We start from the raw sequence: 14,004 nt of genomic DNA, 5'->3' as shown, positions 1-14,004 counted from the left end.
AGCGCTCCCACTCAGTTACAGTTTCTCCCTCTCTATGTTTCTCTGTCCCTCTATCATGCTTATCAATGAAGCAGAATGAGGGAAGCAGAGGAGTTTCTTTTTAGAGAATAAAGGGAGGGATTAAAAGAACAGAAACAAAAGAAGCACTTTCCCTTTACAGAACTCCATCGCGAGGAGGTGGAGCACCTCAAATAGTATTGACTGTGCTGGGGAGGAGTAGGATCAGGGTAATGAAGATCACTGGTAAATAATATGTTCAAAAACCTACCTCTTATGTCAGTTGCTAAAGTAATGGCTCACAAAAATTCACTGTTGCACATATCATTCCCACTGCACACATACTGCCTTTCAATCATTTTACACTCTGAATACCTTCTAGTTCAAAGTTCTTTCATTTATATGATCTGAAGTAACGTTATCAGTTCCATGGAAGTCGTCTTTATACCTTATGGTCCAGAGACAGTATGCATGTGCCTTGATGCGGGGAGGGTGTTGCAGGGTGGTAGCAATGAAAGGAAGGGGAGAGAGAGAGGAAGACCAAGAGAAATGGATATCTGCAGAAGCGGAGGTCCCATAAGAGAGAGACCTTCAAGGGATGGTGTGGACAGAAGGTCATGTGCCCTAAGAGTAACAAATGTCAGGGTTGATGTGACACGCAGGTGCTTCTACCAACTTTGCCACCTGACCCTCCGCCCTAGTCCATTCTCTGAATTCAGACTGAGCAAAACCGGACAGTATAACAAAGGATCAGTGCACCAGGCTCCCATATGCTCAGTGCACAGGTGACACTGTAAAGCCCACTCTCTCACCCCACCAATGTAATAACCACATAATAATATTTCTCCTAGGGTTTCTTAGTGCAGCTCTGGGCAAAACATGAGCACTGTCCTTGTGAGGACATTCAGAGGGAAAGGGGCCTTATAATATTTATGTGCAGGACTTGTGTCAGTAGTCTACCAGTGTTTCATGTCTGATTCTGGCATAAGTGAACTGGAGTCATTGAATGCCGCAAACAGGTGCATAGAAGCTTTCTTCATCACCAACCACATAACTATACCATCTATCCTCTGCCATTTTTTAGTTGTAAATTTTCAGTGTTTTCCTGCACCTGTGACTGCTTCTGACAAATAGCCCCTACATTTAACACCAGATTCAGTAGCCTGACATGCCAACGGGTATGCGAGGTGAACCCCAACAGATCTAGATAGAGCACAAAGGAGATATCCAGGAGATCACATTGCTTTAAGCAGAGAGGGGATGTACTTGGGCATATTTGACAACATTTGGTGGTGTTCGGGAAAAGGGGACGGTTTGAGAAATGATCTTGTTCAAGCAAACCAGAGGATATGAGGTTAAGGTAAAAAGAAGCATGCCCTGGCAGATCCATCATGATATGCTCAAGGAAACCCCAATTAGTTATGTGACCATAATATGCATGGGGGAACCTTATCGGGTTAACAGCCATAAAAAAAGGGGAGGGGCATATTTATGGGAATGTTACACAGAGCAGAACTCAGACAGACTCAGCCCAATATGTACAGAGGAGCCCTGACTGCTTTAGTCACTGTACATTTGGGGATCCCTGGCCACCCCAGAGACATGACACAAACATACACAAATATGTTGGTAGACCCACGCAACCTACAAAATGTACATAAGGGTTCAGAGAAAGTATTGATGGGGAATATAGGAAAAGCCGAGGCCAGATAAGAATAACAGAGTCTCTAATAGTTCAACTGGTCTTACACACAGAGGCCTCTTGTTTGACCCACAGGAAGGCTCTGACTGTTGGATGAGGTGGGGGTAGGCTATTGTGGAGCAGACAAAAGAATGACGGACGGAGTGCTGACAATGCAAACACTCACCCCCAGTCACAGATCTGGGTTTAATCCATCGTTTTTTTGCTGCCCATGCCATTCCAGTTTGGACCCAGCCATATGCAAATCAGTCTTGACCCTGTTCCCCACGGGAACAGTCCAGCCCGAACTGCCAGGCCAGGTCTTCCCTGGACTGGAAACAAGCATCCTGGGACCGGTTTTGGGGTTTCACCCCTCATCAGCCAGGCTAGCTTGAATCCAGTGGCAAGGGAAGCACAGGACCCACGTCTGGGCATACCCTTCCCACTTAGGGCAACATTAGCAACACAAAAGAATGACGGACGAAGTGCTGACAATGCAAACACTCACCCCCAGTCACAGATCTGGGTTTAATCCATCGTTTTTTTGCTGCCCATGCCATTCCAGTTTGGACCCAGCCATATGCAAATCAGTCTTGACCCTGTTCCCCATGGGAACAGTCCAGCCCGAACTGCCAGGCCAGGTCTTCCCTGGACTGGAAACAAGCATCCTGGGACCGGTTTCGGGGTTTCACCTCTCATCAGCCAGGCTAGCTTGAATCCAGTGGCATGGGAAGCACGGGACCCACGTCTGGGCATACCCTTCCCACTTAGGGCAACATTAGCAACACAAAAGAATGACGGACGGAGTGCTGACAATGCAAACACTCACCCCCAGTCACAGATCTGGGTTTAATCCATTGTTTTTTTGCTGCCCATGCCATTCCAGTTTGGACCCAGCCATATGCAAATCAGTCTTGACCCTGTTCCCCATGGGAACAGTCCAGCCCGAACTGCCAGGCCAGGTCTTCCCTGGACTGGAAACAAGCATCCTGGGACCGGTTTCGGGGTTTCACCCCTCATCAGCCAGGCTAGCTTGAATCCAGTGGCATGGGAAGCACGGGACCCACGTCTGGGCATACCCTTCCCACTTAGGGCAACATTAGCAACACAAAAGAATGACGGACGAAGTGCTGACAATGCAAACACTCACCCCCAGTCACAGATCTGGGTTTAATCCATCGTTTTTTTGCTGCCCATGCCATTCCAGTTTGGACCCAGCCATATGCAGATCCATCACAGCACATGCCTATTTGTCATCTTGGTGCTGCAAGCAGCCTGAATCCCGACAGTATCATAGGAATGGAAGGTATTGGTATGGGCTTGCAGTAGGATGGTGACCACATCCTTGATTGACCGGTATGACACAATTTACTGGCTATAAGGGTCAAAGTTTATTTTTTTTCAGGAGCCGGGGGGAGGGGAGGGGGGGTGCTGTCTTTTTTTTGTGCATCTCGGAAAACGCATTTCGTGAAGGAGACATTGACTATGCTGATTTACAGTGTGAGTGCTTCCTGGGAGACAGACATTATGATGGTTGATGGGACACTTAAGTGATGGCTTTGAGGAATAGGGCTGATGGTATCAGGATGCAAGCGTAGGCATTTTGAAGGCAATCCGATTTTGGTTATGAGGAGGAATGGGAGGAATGCCAGCCAAGTATTTAGTGATTTCAACCTGGTATCTTATCTGGCTGGACTAGTGTGTTGGTGAAAAAAAAAGTTATGTTGTTTTGCTGGTCAGTTGAGCTGTAGCAGTTGGGTTAAGACCAAAAAGTATATGTTTGCTTTAAAGATAGTCTAACGACTGTAAGAGATTTCGGAAACAGTGGACTTTTAGTTTAAACTGCTGCAATGACAAAGCTTGGAAATCAGTTTTTCTGCCACTTATGGTCCAACATATGCCTTAAGTGACAAAAGCACTGTTCTTTTCTCCCAAAAAAAAAAATCAGGGACAGAAATTTCAGCTGGTCATTAGCTACATCATGACAAGAAATAACATATAAGCAGCCCACTGGGTTAATGTGAACACTGCAGCAATCTGTATTTATATAACCTGTTGCTCATAGCTTGAAATCCAGCATGCCTGACTCACTCTTACATTCACCAGAGCCGATAAAATGAGTACCACTGAACGGAATAAGAGACACTCCTGTTCACAGAGCTAACGCAGCAGCAGTTGTTTTACCGAGAACAAGCTAGCTGTTATTCACCATTTGTAAGGCCCACCCATACAACAGGATTCAAGCTGCTCTGCTTTGATTGCCATGATAAACTAGGGGCTTCAGATACTTCATGGAAACTATGTCTGACTGCAATAGACCACTTCTGCTACTTGGGAAGGGTAAAATAGAGGGCTGACTACAGACAGCCAGAGACAGATCCGAACCACTCTGTTAAGGGCTGCAGATGCAATGATTTTTTTCCATGCATCAAGTAGGCAAGCGAGAAAACCTGACCCCCCCTCCCCCCCTCCTGTTTGTTAGTTTGGAATTGCTCTTCAAGAACTTGCAGATGTGTTTGTCGAGTCTTAAGTGCGAGATCCCATTAAATTCTTTAAAGAATGGTTTCACCCCATTTCACACTGAATTGTAGGTCCTGCCTTGTGTAGCATGGTTGTATCACGCCTCTCCTGAAAAGATTTTGCAAATGGCAGACCCTTTGTTAATTGATTCTTGCCAGACCAGTAAAGAGAGAAAGTTGTTTGATAGTTGACTGCAAGTTTAAAGGCATTTGCCTGCTCGAGAAGGAATAGACCTCCATTGTTTTCGAAAACTGGAAATATGTCGCACCATGCCAGGAAATGTCTGTTCTGCTGATGAGGTATGCTGACAGTCATGCATTACCTCATTCCAATTGGGAGTCAAATCCCAGACCGATCATTCAAACTCTGACATAAATTACCACTTGACAATTTACAAAGGTCTTTGAGAAAAACTACTACATTTGAGTAACACTAGAGGTTAACTATGAAATATGGTTTTCTTCACAGGAGCAGCTGGACACTACTGACTGTACCTCTTCTAGTATCTTAAGGTGATTTGGTAGTGCACCTGACATGCAGACCTACCGTCAATGAGGAACCAGTTCTTGACGATAACAGAGATTCAAGGCTTCTTGTAACCTGAGTTACTATGCAGAGTCGTGACTCCACAAACATAGTTATACCATATATCAAGCTTATTTTGTCAGTAATATTTAACTTGTAGTTGGAGAACAATTTATGGTGGTACTTTTGTAGCGCCTACCTGACCTGAAACTGTGGATTTCCAATCCCAGCCAGAACCCGCGATAACCTGGTTGTCGAACAGGTGACAGGAAATAATTGCACTGGCAGAAAGTTTTCTGAGTCAGTTATGGCAGAACTAAAGTTTAACAAAGTGAGCTCGGGCTTAGTTTAAGGGCTAAAAACTGCGATTTAAAAAAGCAATGGGTGTGTTTGAGAGGAGCGATGAGGGAGCAACGCAGAGCGTGAGTAAGTGAGTGTTAGAGGGGGAGGCAGCACAAGAGAGAAAGAGCTACACCTGCAATCTCATGAATTAATGAGAGAAAAATAAACAAGTAGTTCCCTGAATGTGATCAGTGGAAGAAAACGAGTCATCCAATCAAAAGGATGCTAAGTTCCAGGGGGAGGGACAAACACAAGAAGATGAAAGCAAGGCATCAAATGAGAAGCATCTATGAAAGTGGCAAAGCCGGAGTTAGGACCATTGTAAAATTGTGCATGGTCGACAAGTGGTCTTTCGAAAACAAGGCTAAAAACTGTCTGGTGGGCGAAACCTAAAAAGTAGATCTCAAAGAAGGGATACCAATAAAAACTAGAGGGCAAAGGAACAAGGAATTACCCACAAACTCGTTAGGCAAGAATGAGTTTAAGAGCCCACGCTTTTCATACGCTAAACTAACATACTAAGATATCCCAGTCTGTCACCCTAATTTAGAAAAAACGAAAAAGAACCTTTGGATGGGTAAAAGGGATCTGCAGTGCCAGGAGCGAGTTAGAAGGGGAAAGGGAAGGTGCGTGGGAATAAGATTTAAAGCCTCAGTATTCACTCCATTCCAGTTTTCTTTCCACCTTGCACCCCAGCGCCCCCTCCCTTTGCTCGACAGATTCACTATCAAACTGGACATCAAGTGTCCCTTCTCGCCAAGTCTCTTCCTCTCTTTACTGCACTTCCCAAGTCTCACACATCCCCACTCCCAGGACCTCGTTTCCTCTTCCCCCCCCTCGAAAGTCCATGACCCTCCACATGCCACCCCCCACAGTTCAGCTTCCAGGATCCCTATGTCACCCCTCAATCAACAATACCCCATCTCTCCCTCCCCCTTGATCCTTCGCAGATCTCCGGCCGCAGTTGTAGCTATCCTTGTTCCCCTGGCCCCACTCGCCTCATACTGCAGGCCTACCATATCTCCAGTAACTGCCCTCAGGGTCCCCCCGAAACCTCCTCAGCGCCCAATTCCTCACCACATCGCCGGTTCTACCTCTTACCCCCAAAATCCAGCCTTCTCCTCAGCTGTTCACCCCTCCTCTCTATCACTGCCCCCCGTATCCCCGGCGGTCTTGGGCCCCTGTTCGTCCTCGGCGGCGCCCCGGATTCCTGTATGCCCCTGAAGACTCCGAAAGCCCCCTGCTCTGCCTCGAGCCCCCTTCTGACCATGGAACTGCCGGCCACCCCCCGACTAGTGCCCCCAACCTCCGCTGTGTTTGCCCCCCGTGGCCCTCACTTGTTTCCCAACAGCCCTTGGCCCTGATCTCTTCCTGGCTCTCAGATACCCCCCTCTCTCTCTTGCCACCCCCTGACTCAGGCTCCCAGTGCCACGACCGAAACCCCCAACCCCCAGGGCCTGTCTCGCGTTGCCCCCACCAAACAGCCTTCTCTCCCTGATCCTAAAGACCCCTCTCCCGCGGACCCCCCCCCCCCTGCCCTGCCCTGCCCTGCCCGCGGCAGCCCCCAGGCCCCACTCACCCGCGCGCCCCCACACTCCCTTCAGGGCCCCTTGCACCCACCTGTGCGGTCCCCGGGGGGGCTGAATGGTGCCTGGGCCCGGCCCGGGCTCCTGCTCCGGCCTCTGCTGCTCCCTCCTCTCCTCCTGCGGCCGGATCCGGCCCTCCTCCTCCTCCCCCGCAGGCTCGGCCTCCGCCTCCTCCCGGTGAGGGCCGGGCTCTCCCTCCACTGCCGGGATTAATGTCTCCCCTTTCGGTCTGTATTAATATTTAACCCCCACCTCTCGCCTCTCCTCTTGCTGCCCTGTTTGCGGCCCGCTCGCTTCTCCTCTCTCTTCTTTCCTCTCTCTCCCCGCATCTCACAGCAACATTTCCCCGTCTCTCGCCACCTTCCTCCCCCGCTCTCTGCACTCCTGTATATATCCCCCTCCTCTGCCTCGACCCTCTGCTCTCTCTTCAACGTGTTTCTGCGTTTTCTTCTATTCTCTATCTATGTACATTCGTCTCTGTATTTCCTTTACATTATATTCTTTTCTGCCTATCGGCGGCTTCCTCTCCTGTATACATTTCTCGTCTCGTCTCACTGTGCGGTCTCTCTTACCTTGTCGGCTATTTAATCTCTCCCCTCTTTACTGTACAGGTCTTCCCAGGTCCTCTCTTCTCTATATAAATAATTCTCCTCTTCTCCTTCAGACCTTATTTCTCCACACTCTCGCGCATATATTTGATATCTTTTTGGCTGAGCCTGTTTCCCGGATATATTTTTCCTGTCTGCCCCTATTTCTCCTTTACATAAATATATGTTACACCCCTCCCCTCCTCTTCCTGACCCCAGCTCCCACTAGACTGTATATATTACCACTTCAACCTCTCTCCCCTCTATAGATTAATGTTTCTCTTATTTCGATCCTATTTGCGCTTACCTTGTTCTGAGTCCCCCCTGACCCTGTCACTCTTTCCTATGTATCAATATTCGCCTCTCCTGTTTCTCCCCTCCCCCGTGGCCTCCCTCCGCCCTGTACTTTATGTATCAATATTCCTCCGTTCTCTCCCCCTTGCACATGTTATGCCCCGCTCCCCTCTCCCTGTGCATGTGCCTCCATCCCTCCTGGGTGTTACTATGGCTTCTTCTCCCTGTTTGACGCTCTCGCCCCTCTATCGCTGTCTTTCTCGCTTGTGTGCGCGAGTCCTTCCCCTCCGTCGATCCCCCTTTCCCATAAATATATGTTTCTGAATATTTCTCCCTCCTCCTTCCCTGTTTTTCCTCTCTTCTTGTCCAGGGAAAACGCCCTCTACCCCGGATCCAGAATACGCGCCAGCTAGTGCGGCTTAAAGGAGCCGGAGCCCCATTCCGGAGGAGGGGGTCATTTGTTAAAGGGCCCCCTCCAACGAGACCCCGCCAACACAACCATGAGTCAGACGTGAACTACAGCCCCAGCCTCTCCGAGAGAAGAGCGCGAGGACCGGAGGAGAGAGGCAGCAGCTGCATTCCGGTACATCCGCTTCACCCCCAAAAATGTACAAGGGGCCAAAGCGCCCATCACCCGGAAAGAAATGTCCATGACACCAAATCCAACGAGACATGCCCACGGACATCTGTTGGATATAGGTGGGGCCAAATAGGTGAGAGGTAGCCCACCCCGAGATGTGCCCCTCCCCGGACAGAAGTATGCACAGGACCCACTTACGAAGGAGTGTCTGGCACAGAATACATGGCGGCGTGTGACTGTGGCACAGCTGCCACGTTTCCCAGGTCCATGCTTGACCAATCAGGCCAGCCCTGTGCTTTGTTTTCCTTAAGAGTTCTGGGACCTGTAGTCCTGGTTTTATACTGAGTTAAATAAGAGTCAAATATAGTGCACACGCAACATGCAAGTCGCGGCCCCCATCTGTAAGCCTTCCAAGGAGAGAGACAACTTTGAATATGGTGGGTTAACCAAGACGTAGCCTTTTATTCACAGAGTGTCACCGAGAATGTAAAACCATAGTTAAGTAGATATAAGGTTAAGAGAATACAGGGTGCAGAATCAGCAAACAGCTCACAGATTTTACAACCAATACTAACTACATTTGTCTCCACTTTCCATTACAGCGCAACCCTACAGAATGCATCGTGTCAGAAGGCCCCAGCCTATGCATCACTTAGGCCCTCCGTCAAGGGCATCAGAGAAATGAGAGAAATTATTGGCAAGCATACATTAGAGAAAATGTGCCCTCCATCTCGGAAAAACTCATACCAACGCATGTACCTGTGTACTGCATAGCGCTCCGTCCCTGCCGGGGTACCTTTCACAAGGGGAAGCCCCCAAAATGTACAACTACAGGCATCACAGGGTAGGGCAGAAAGGCCCAGGACCACCAGCAGGTCAGTACCCCCCTCCTGCCAGCCCAGTGCCCACAACAATCAACACCTCGCCAAAGGGGTCAGTCTAATAGAGTCCAGACTCTTGGATACCCCCCTTTTTTGTGCTGCTAGAAATTCCACCGCCTTTTACCGGGAGTGGGTGGGTGGGTGTTTGGTCTGGTCCTCCGGTGCATGGGAGAGAGAAGAAGAGGCCGTTCTCTTGCCTCTCGTTGCCTTAAATGCCCCCTCCTCAGGGCACCTCCTGATGACGCCACAGTCCTCATGGCGAAGACAGAAATGACAGAGTCCTATTCCTGGTTCCTGCCCGTGGCCAGACTAATGGCTCCCCTACCGCTATTTACGGGGGACGCCTGTACAAGACTACAAGTCCCTTGACTCCCTTGGCCATTTTGGCCCTTCTACATGACATGTCCAATTGTGAGATACCTACAAAGCATGGGTAATGGTGGTCGGCAACAGGATTGGCCAGGGTCAAGCTTTGCATCCCTCGCCAATAGAGGAAAGCGACAGCCCTGGCAGGGCCGATTGGCTTTCCAAGTTGCTGGAAATCTCGGACTGAGAATGAATCATCTACAAGAAGAACAAACAAATGGAGTTTTATACCTTGCTATGGGAACCCCATAGCTGCCAAGTTTCCCAGGTCCATGCGTGATGTGCTGCTTCAGTCTAGGTTTTTTCCTTTGAAACTTGGGACTTGCAATCCTGTTTTATAATGGAATAAATAAATCTACAAATTCCAGAATTTAAGGCAAAACCTGGACTGGAGCAGCACATCAGGCATGGACCTATGGAACTGGGCATGGTTGGAACCCTTTTTGGAACCCCTAAGTGAAATCTCTCTCCCATGCCAAGTATGGCCCACACAGGGGTGTAGGGCTTTGGATGGCCCGGGACTACGGTATTTCCTTTAAATCTGCTGTTGTTATCCCCTGCCGGGCATGATGGTGGTCTGTTTGTTCTTGAATGTTTCCCTGTTAAGCCGCACAGTTACTGGATTGCAGCACCTACTGTGGGAGGAAGCTCTGGTCCCTATCTCTGTCCAGCTTGGACACTGTGTTTATATTAAGTTCTGCAAACTGAGTGATTGTGATTCTCTAGTGTACTTCCGTCAAAATGTGAACAGTTACTATTTGCTGTTTACTGTATTGTGTACTGTGCGCACAGCACTACTAAATGCCAATAAAGAATTGTTAAAAAGAAGACTACAAGTCCCAGAATTCTAAGAAACAAACATAATCTGGCCTAACTAGTCACTCGTGGACCTGAGAAATTTAGCAGCTATGCTGATAGATAGATCACATATCCTCCAAGGCAGGCCATCCCCCTTCCCACAGCACCAAGGACTGAGCTATGCAATTGCCAAATACACTGAAACTGCGGCGTACCCGCGAACTTCAACATTCTTTAATTGTATTTTAAGTTATTTGTTGCCTTATAAATGAAAGGGAGTTAGAGTGTTTTACAGAGGAAACATCATAAGATGTAACACAACCAGGCCAAGAAAACCACTGTGACTGGCAGCATACTAATGCAATTTGTCCCCAGTACAGCATTGATCAATAGTTTTAGAAGACTGCAATCCACAGCATGAATACATAGGTAATGAGGGCTACATACTTATTCAGTGGAAGATAACATGGTATCCATTAAACATTGAAACAGGCGACAGCATTACACTGAGACACGCCTCCAAAGATGGAACCACACATAGCACCAGATCCCTCACTTCAGATATATGTGACACTTATTCACCCAATTTAAGAACCGATGGCCCCAAAGATTGAACAACACATGGAACCAATCAACCGAGACATATAAGAAGGACTGAAATATGCGTGGCACCAAGAGACTGCGATACGCTCCTCTCATATTTAAATACATATGAAATTGATTCAACTAATCCAAAGAGACATGCCCTTCAGGGATAGAAATGTAGACGACACTAATTCACCTAATCTAATTAGACATGCCCCCAAGATTAAAGTATACGTGTCATCAACTGACTACAATTTTGCCACCAAAGATGGACCTATACATAGCACCTATTCAACACAGAGAAAAACACAAAGGTGATTGTCATTGGGGGAATACTAGTACATAGTCTCAGCTGCTTGCAGTCGCTCAGGCTCGTATTCCAAACAACTTTTTTCATCCACTGTGCCACTCTGGACTGAGAACAGCAATGTGTAAATAAGCCTTGGTCAAGCTCCATTAGGACCAGTCTAGCCCAAATTGCCATTCAGATTTCCCTTGGGCCGAAACCAGCTTGGGATTCTTTGTGGTCCCTTCCAGGGGGAGCCTTGCTTGGCAGTTCGGGAAGGACTGTTCTTACGAGAGCAGGTGTACTGATTTTCGTAAAGGGGCGGAAAGTAGGAGTTTTGTCTAGACTGACACAATTGTGAGAGATGATGACTTTGAGTGCTACCCAGAGTGATTGGCAGCGCTTTAGACTATTTGAAAGCGTTGCTCCCATCACCTTTTGTGCATTTGATGTAATGCTCCAAGTGGCCAATGTTATGCCCAGAAGTGTGTTCCCAGGGCTGGTTTTAGGGCAGAGGAACTGATGTGACCGCACTATGCACTGACATGGAGGAAGGGGCACTGATCTCGGGGGATGGGGGGTACTGTGTTTAACAATAAGTTACAATTTAAAATTACCTCCTGCAGAGTCCCTTATGTGTCCAGCTTTTAGGAGGAATACAAACATCAAGATAATTCTTTTGATTAATGTTCCTTTAAAAAAATAAATGAATCAAGCAGAATAAATACAAACACCAGAATACATTTCATGGACCCAAATAACAAATGAAGACATCTTTCATAATGTTGGACACCAGGACATATAAATACAAGAAATATGTAAATAAATACCATAGATTTTCAGCTGGCCTCCAGACCAGTAAAGTGCATTTTTATTAGACCTTCCCTATAACCCAGCTTACGAAAGTGCATACTTTTAAACTTGTGATATAGCACCAATATGCAGAATAAAGACAGAAAAGTGCAACCATCCTAGCTCTTAAAGGATCAACCACTATAGTATACAGGTTTATGGAGACCTACCAAGGATAAAATAAAATACATAGATATACTTCCAGACCGCTTATCATTTCATCCTGCAAAGTGCGTTAGTGCTCATAAAATACTTTGTCAGAATTGCTTTTATAACTCACTCTCCAATTATTACCAAAGCTGAACTTACACATAGTATAAACTATGTTAAATAACCTAATGAAGAGGCTGTTACTAATAACTGATCCCCCCCATAGCTCCAGGAACCTTGAAAGAGCCCCAACTTTTCAAACGTAGGCTTCGTCAAAGATTCTAGTCCTGCACATCTACTCTTCCCTTGCCTCAAAAATAGGGTAATTATTTGATCTTCAGTTTTGCAATATTAGAGAACGTGCAACTGCTATAGCAATTGAAACATATCTATGGCAATTCTTGCCAATACTTATGACAGCAGGAGGGATGCCAAATAAAGCCAGAGTAGGTGTAGGGATAACCTATATCTGTATGCTTTTGGTAAGTTCTTGGAAGACCTTGACCCTTGACACTGGTCTGGTCGGCTTTGATACATTTTATGCAATTGTAATGGCATATAATAAGCAAGCCATCTGGAAAGAAAGGCCATCCTCTTATAATAACACCTTACATCCTGTCTCCCTATTTACTCTTGCTAAAAAATCAGATACCACTGTTTGACTGGTACTTCTTCGCAATTGGCTGTACCAATTTCCTACTCCAGAGAGTTTGTTTTCCCAAAACAGTTTCACCAGCCAGCTGGTTTCTACCTTCATTGCCTGAAAGTTTGCCATCAAAAAAACTCTTATTCGCCTAAAGCTAAATTAGAGGCCCAAGCAATCACTCTCTGGGTGGTGAATTCCTTGATTTCATGCTATTAAATTTGAACCTGCATAAAAATTGCCTAACTTGCTGAACTCCTTGTCCCCCAATTGTCATATCCTTGAGTATGACACTGCCAATCCCCAAATATTACTTTCCTGCAGCTGGGTAAGCACATGACAAGCTGAAACTTCCCTGCTCTCAAAACACTTCTGGAGACGATGCTCTAACACCCTTATATTTTCATACCTAGTTTTTTAGGTAATTTTGCAGTCTTCAAAAATACAGACAATTTAATCTCACTTTTATAAACCATATGGTTCAGAACCACATTATCTAAAAGGGCTGAACAATAATAAGTCCTTAAATGTGATAATGCTAACCCACCTTGCCCGATCTCCAATTCCAATACTGCTTTCTTCACCCTAGATTTTTTTTTTGTTCCATTTACAATTCTGGATGATGGTATCAAGATAGTTAAAAAACGCCACAGGAGCCCAAAGTGTGAGATTTGTAAAAATAAAAATAAAATAGTAGTAGCAATATTGACATTTTAGTTTAGGCTACCCACCCTATCAATGTAAGTGGTAAAAGAGTCCACCTTTCTAGTAACGTTTTAATCTTATTAAAAGTTGTCCTGTAGTTTAATTGGAAGAGTTCAGAAAATCATTACTCATGTAAATTCAAGGATAACATACCAGAAACTGAGGTAAAGCTCAATGTACAAGGGAGATCCATTCTTAATGCATTAAATAATAAAACATCTGTTTTGGCCTTGTTGATCTTTTACTCTCCTATACTGGTAAAGCCCTTAATCTCGTCAACCAACCGCAGTATATTACCACTCTCCGTCTTTAAATAAAGTATGATGACACTCCAGCCACCATGGGGAGAATCCTATCATTGCCCCTAATCTTAATTGCTAATGGTTCAATAAAAATGTAAAAAGAATTGGGAATAAAGGACATCCCTGTTGTGTGCCGCAGTTGATCCTAACTCTCCCAGCCTCTTTACAATTGACTATCACCTTTGCTTCCGCCCCCTCTTATAAGTTCTTCATCATCTCCACAACTTGGACTGAGATCCCAAACATCTCCAAAATAAAAAACAGGGCCTGCCAGTTCAGTATAGATTGAATGCTTTCTCTGCATCCATCATTAAGATTGCCACT

General features: G+C 46.3%; 1 protein-coding gene across 1 annotated transcript in view; it reads right to left on the bottom strand.

Moving 5' to 3' along the window:
- Window positions 1-6,885, bottom strand: part of ADCY6 (adenylate cyclase 6) — a 362,703-nt gene extending 355,818 nt beyond the window's left edge. Inside the window, exon 1 of the mRNA XM_069230504.1 lies at window positions 6,686-6,885. The gene's annotated coding sequence lies outside the window, so the exon portion shown is untranslated. The remainder of the gene's footprint in view (window positions 1-6,685) is intronic.
- Between the last annotated feature and the right edge of the window lie 7,119 nt (window positions 6,886-14,004).

Source organism: Pleurodeles waltl, chromosome 4_2 (assembly GCF_031143425.1).
Source record: "Pleurodeles waltl isolate 20211129_DDA chromosome 4_2, aPleWal1.hap1.20221129, whole genome shotgun sequence".
Classification (NCBI taxonomy): domain Eukaryota; kingdom Metazoa; phylum Chordata; class Amphibia; order Caudata; family Salamandridae; genus Pleurodeles; species Pleurodeles waltl.
The sequence above is the reverse complement of the archived record's forward strand: the minus strand, read 5'-3'. Positions and strand labels throughout refer to the sequence as shown.